We start from the raw sequence: 5646 nt of genomic DNA, 5'->3' as shown, positions 1-5646 counted from the left end.
ACGGGTAGGCAACCCAGGTCTTGGAGTGCCGCAGGCACTTCATGTTTTTGGTTGAACTGAACTGGAAGACCAGGTGTGTTGAATTTAGGCAATCACTGAACTGATCAATTTGCTCAGTTGGTCAGTTGAGGTACCGAGCTGGAACAAAATCCTCACTCCAGGGCTGCAGTCCAAACTTAAAGTAGTGGATCAATGGTATCTACAGTATATATATTTTTTAGCAAGCTAGAATCATAATTTTGTCAGACATGCGGAAAATGCAGCAGTGTTGGTTAAATTTTACACTTCATGGTCACCGGAGTTTGACATGTGACTACAGTTTGCATTGAATTGTGGATCATATCAACCCCACAATTGATTAATGCTCTTCAATAGCTTCCTAGCACTAAATCGAGGGCCAAGGGGACAACATTTATGAATTGGACTTTGACTGGGATTCCAGAGTGAAAGTAGCTAGTACAAGGGCTGGGGGGATAAAACTAATGTGTTTGGACTGCAGCTAATGAACAGGGTTGCCTACCCCTGAGCTAAACCATGTGATTCTATGTTTAGCAGAGATCTTCTGTGTATAAAGTGACTCGGGAGGGCACTTAGCTGTTCTACGGCTGTGTCTACACTTGACACTTACATGGGATATTGACCTGATATCATAATACGAAGAAAGCATAAAAACTACAGGTCCAGACAAACAAAAGTTGCATTGTGGTTGGATTGGGTTCAGATCTGGCTGACCATTTCAGGTGAACAGGGACACATTTTGTGCAGATTTCTCTTCAGTCTGGATCAGTGGAGATTTTAGCTTGTAAATCTTGGTGGGGCAAAAATATCACTAAAAAAACATCACTATAACACTAAACAATACATTAATTACACTATAACTGTGACAAATGGTGCCCACAGACTTTCAGGGCTTACATAAAGCTGTCACAACAGCAGTCCCAACACCTTACACCTGGCTATCAGCGAAGCCTTGTCGGCAGTGAAACAATTAATTCATCCTCATTTACTGCCTTTAAAAAAAACAGCTGATATGGCTGATTTTCTTAAACAAATGTGGTTTCTAATGGCCATTAGAAAGGGGACGACGAGAGGATAAGAGACAATCCGCAATGTCGATTAAGACATTAATGAGCGAGCTAGGAGGGACGTAGTCAATATATCTATTTGTTCAGCACTTTTGAGATGAACAGCGGCAGAATTCTAAAGATGGGCCGTTTTTACAATATTCTCCCTGTACACCAAGTCAGAACCGTAGGATAAATAAAGAGAGCATATGACCAGACAATGGGAGCTCTTAAAATATTTGATGATTACATTTCTCTAAAACAGGCTATAAGCTACATGTGCACCACCAAGTCAGAACAGTAGGTGAAATTAAGAGGGGAAAAGGGACCAAATTATTAGGGCGGGGAACATGGGCTACAAACAGCTTACTACACAACTTACAATAAATATGACTTTGTTAGTTACAGTGTACATATTTCCCTGGCATATTACATCATTTATGCAGCAGCATGCAATACATAATTGGACTCACCTTGTTGTGCTGTTCTCACTTGAACAGGAAGGTGAGGTGGCGATCCTTCATGGGCAAACTTTGTCATCAAACATCAAAGTCTGGCATTCTCTGGATGTATGGTGCTTTCAAGACAACTGGGGAAAAAACATGGTCGAATCATGATGATGTCAGTGATCTTCAGGTCGGAGCTCTAGAAAGAGGCCCGATTTCCCGGCTTACAATTTCAAAATGCATTTTCCCAGTCAGAGGTTGTTTTTTCCAGAGTTCCCAGTTGTCTTGAACTCACTGAAGTCAGATTTCCCAGTTTTGAGTTTCCAGTTATTTTGAGCAGAAGTCATGCTGGACAGACAGCATGGTCAATGTTGAATGTTTATCTTTTTAAGCTTGGAAAAGAGACCTTTAAACCCATACCTGGGACCACACACTCAATCCACTGAATTGCAGGCTAGTGATTGCTTTGCAATGCTTTCAGTGATTCCTTCCAAACCACTGATTGTTGAATTCGCGATTTCCAACTTGTTGTGTAATGTTTATGTTCCTATAATATCTCTTCATTCTTTTTCTTTATATGACAATGATTACAAAGGATTGTCTGTTAGATTGTCGACTTCATTCATGATGACGACTGCTGCTAAGATTTTGAAAGTATGATGTTGACATGTTCAGTCCAATCAAAGCTGCTGTAGATATAATGTGATTTGACATCATTTTTTCTGTGGCCAATGACCTTGAGCCTCCTTGGATTGGCACTTCTAATGTAACTCTATGGCAGCACCCAAGAGGCGCAAATTTTCGAGCTCTACCCTTAGATTTGGCAGTAATGTAGTGTCCCCATGAGTGACAGAACACTGAGCCAATCCCGGTTCAACTAGAGAGCATTACCAACCCCTACGCTCCATATTTTCCGCTGGCTGCCCCACCACCACAGAAAGTACTGAGCTTGGCTGAAACACCTGCATGTTTGTATGCTGCTTTATTAACTCAATGATTTTTAAAAACTTTTTTTTACATGGTTTGCTAACTGATATGGGACACATTAATGCAAAAATAACATGCACAACTTTTTTTAGGCTAAAAAGGAGTGTCTCAAAACAGGTGAAGCATGAATGATGGGTTGCCTTTGGTCTGGATGCAATCAGGCTACCAAAAGTGCTTATAGTGTGCGATGTCAGCAGCACTCTGCCCACAAGTCTCCAGAAAATGTGTGTTTTGGGAGCAAGAGGTAATTTTTTTTCATTAAATGTTGGAGGAGATACGTTCCTAGCGTGTGAGGAACGTGTTTTCTGGTTTCATAAATGATAGCCAGTTAGATTATTTTGAAAATGTTATTGTTGTTGTTTGGCTAGGTTTATGTTAACATGCTTGCAATCCCTTTAGCTTTGCTAGCTAGCTTACTGGCTAGTTACTGAAGTTAGCTGGCTAGATAGCTACAGTAGTTGTCTACTGCCATCAAGTTGTTGTTGTGTTATCAGATTTAGCCTGTTCCACCGTTAGCAGAATAGGGTGCGTTTCCATTTAACTATCTTGTGTCGACAAAAACAGCTGGACGTAATGACGTCACACCTATATAAAAAGAAAATCCCGCAAAAACCAAGTGTGTAATAAAAATGTAGTGGTTGTAGTCTTTCCATTACCCTTGGAAACACTTCAACCGGTGATTTAGTGCATTTGTATTGGATGCGAAGTAGAGTAAGCTGCCTCAATATTTGCAGACTAGGTGGTAATAGCCTATCTCTCTAAGAGCTGATCCGCAGTCAGTATTGTGAAATAATTGTAATTTTAAAGTAAGATTTGAATTGAGAAATATTATCTGAGAGCAGCACTGCCTTTCTTTCTCAATTCAGCTCCTAGATAGATACTCTATTACTACCAGTGGTGTAAAGAACTTAAGTAAAAATACTCTAAAGTACAGCTTAAGTATTTTTTTGTACTTTACTGTACTGTACTTTACAATTTTTTATTTTTTATTTTTTACTTCACTACATTCCTAAAGAAAATAATGTACTTTTTACTTCATACTTTTTCCCTGACACCCAAAAGTACTTGTTACATTTTGAATGCAGGATAGGAAAATTGTCAAATTCACGCACTTAAAGAGAAAATCCCTGGTCATCCCTACTGCCTCTGATTTGACAGACTCATTAAACACAAATGCCTTGTTTGTAAATTATGTGTGTGCCCCTAGCTATCTGTTAATTAAAAAACAAGAAAATTGTGCTGTCTGGTTTGCTTAATATAAGGAATTGTAAGGAAGGAAATGTATTCAGACAAATTACAGACAGTAGCCCAAGTAGAAAAATAGAACTCAATTTATTGAACATGAAATGTATTTCAATATGATTGAAACAGAACTATAGCCTACTGTATCTATATTTCAATGCAGTCTTCTCAGTCTTCATTTGAAACATTTTTGTATACTTTTCTTGTTTGTATCAATTGCAAAGACATGGGCAACTTTGTACTTGTAGTCAACTTTGATCTGAAGTGATGGCGGTCGCAGAGAGATGGATAAACCACGTGATTCTAGGTTTAGTGGAGATATTCCATATGTAAGAGTAACAACGCACTTAGCTGTTCTATAGGCGGTCTGAGGCAGGTGTTGGAATAAGATAGTGTTCAAGTGCAACGTTTAATAGCGATGGTTTTGGTAAACGTCTTGGAGATTTAACGATGCTCTAGGTTCTAAAGATGAATTTAGCCCTAAAATGTGTTATGTCTCTGACTATGATTAAATGAGATGACAGGCTATTTTATCAAATCGATTACCTAACGTTTAATTGATTACATGATTTTTAAATTATTATTATTATTTTTCACTTTTATTTATCCAGGTAGGCCAGTTGAGAACAAGTTCTCATTTACAACTGCAACCTGGCCAAGATAAAGCAAAGCAGTGCGACAAAAACAACACAGAGTTACACATGGGATAAACAAACATACAGTCAATAACACAATAGAAAGCTGTATTGAGTGTGTGCAAATGAAGTAAGGAGGTAAGGCAATAAATAGGCCATAGTGGTGAAGTAATTACAATTTAGTAATTAACAGTTGAGTGATAGATGTGCAGATGAGGATGTGCAAGTAGAAATACTGGTGTGCAAAAGAGCAGAAAAACAAATAAAAACAAATATGGGGATGAGGTAGGTAGTTGGTTGGATGGGCTATTTACAGATGGGCTGTGTACAGCTGCAGCAATCTGTAAGCTGCTCTGACAGCCAATGCTTGAAGTTAGTGAGGCAGATATGTCTCCAACTTCAGCGATTTCTTTTTGCAATTCGTTCCAGTCATTGGCAGCAGAGAACTGGAAGGAAAGGCGGCCAAAGGAGGTGTTGGCTTTGGGGATAACCAGTGAAATATACCTACTGGAGTGCGTGCTACGGGTGGGTGCTGCTATGGTGACCAGTGAGCTGAGATAAGGCGGAGCTTTATTTTTTTCTTTATTTTTATTTTTTTACCTAGCAAAGACTAGGACCTGGAGCCAGTGGGTTTGGCAATGAATATGTAGCTAGGACCAGCCAACAAGAGCATACAGGTCGCAATGGTGGGTAGTATATGGGGCTTTGTTGACGAAACAAATGGCATTGTGATAGACAGCATCTAATTTGCTGAGTAGAGTGTTGGAGGCTATTTTGTAAAAGACATCTCCAAAGTCAAGGATCGGCAGGATAGTCAATTTTACGAGGGTATGTTTGGCAGCATGAGTGAAGGAGGCTTTGTTGCGAAATAGGAAGCTGATTCTAGATTTAACTTAACTAGATAGGAGAGGCTTGATATGAGTCTGGAAGGAGAGTTTACAGTCTAGCCAGACACCTAGGTATTTATAGTTGTCCACATATTCTAAGTCAGAACCGTCCAGAGTAGTGATGCTAGGCGGGCAGGCGGTGTTGGCAGCGATCGGTTGAAGAGCATGCATTTAGTTTTACTAGCAGTTAAGTGCAGTTGGAGGCCACGGATGGAGTGTTGTATGGCATTGAAGCTCATTTGGAGGTTTGTTAACACAGTGTCCAAAGAAGGGCCAGATGTATACAGAGTGGTGTCGTCTGCATAGATGTGGATCAAAGAATCACCCGCAGCAAGAGTGACATCATTGATATATACAGAGAAAAGAGTCGGCCCAAGAATTGAAC

This window comes from Oncorhynchus masou, chromosome 24 (genome assembly GCF_036934945.1).
Source record: "Oncorhynchus masou masou isolate Uvic2021 chromosome 24, UVic_Omas_1.1, whole genome shotgun sequence".
Classification (NCBI taxonomy): domain Eukaryota; kingdom Metazoa; phylum Chordata; class Actinopteri; order Salmoniformes; family Salmonidae; genus Oncorhynchus; species Oncorhynchus masou.
Note: the sequence above shows the minus strand (reverse complement) of the source record.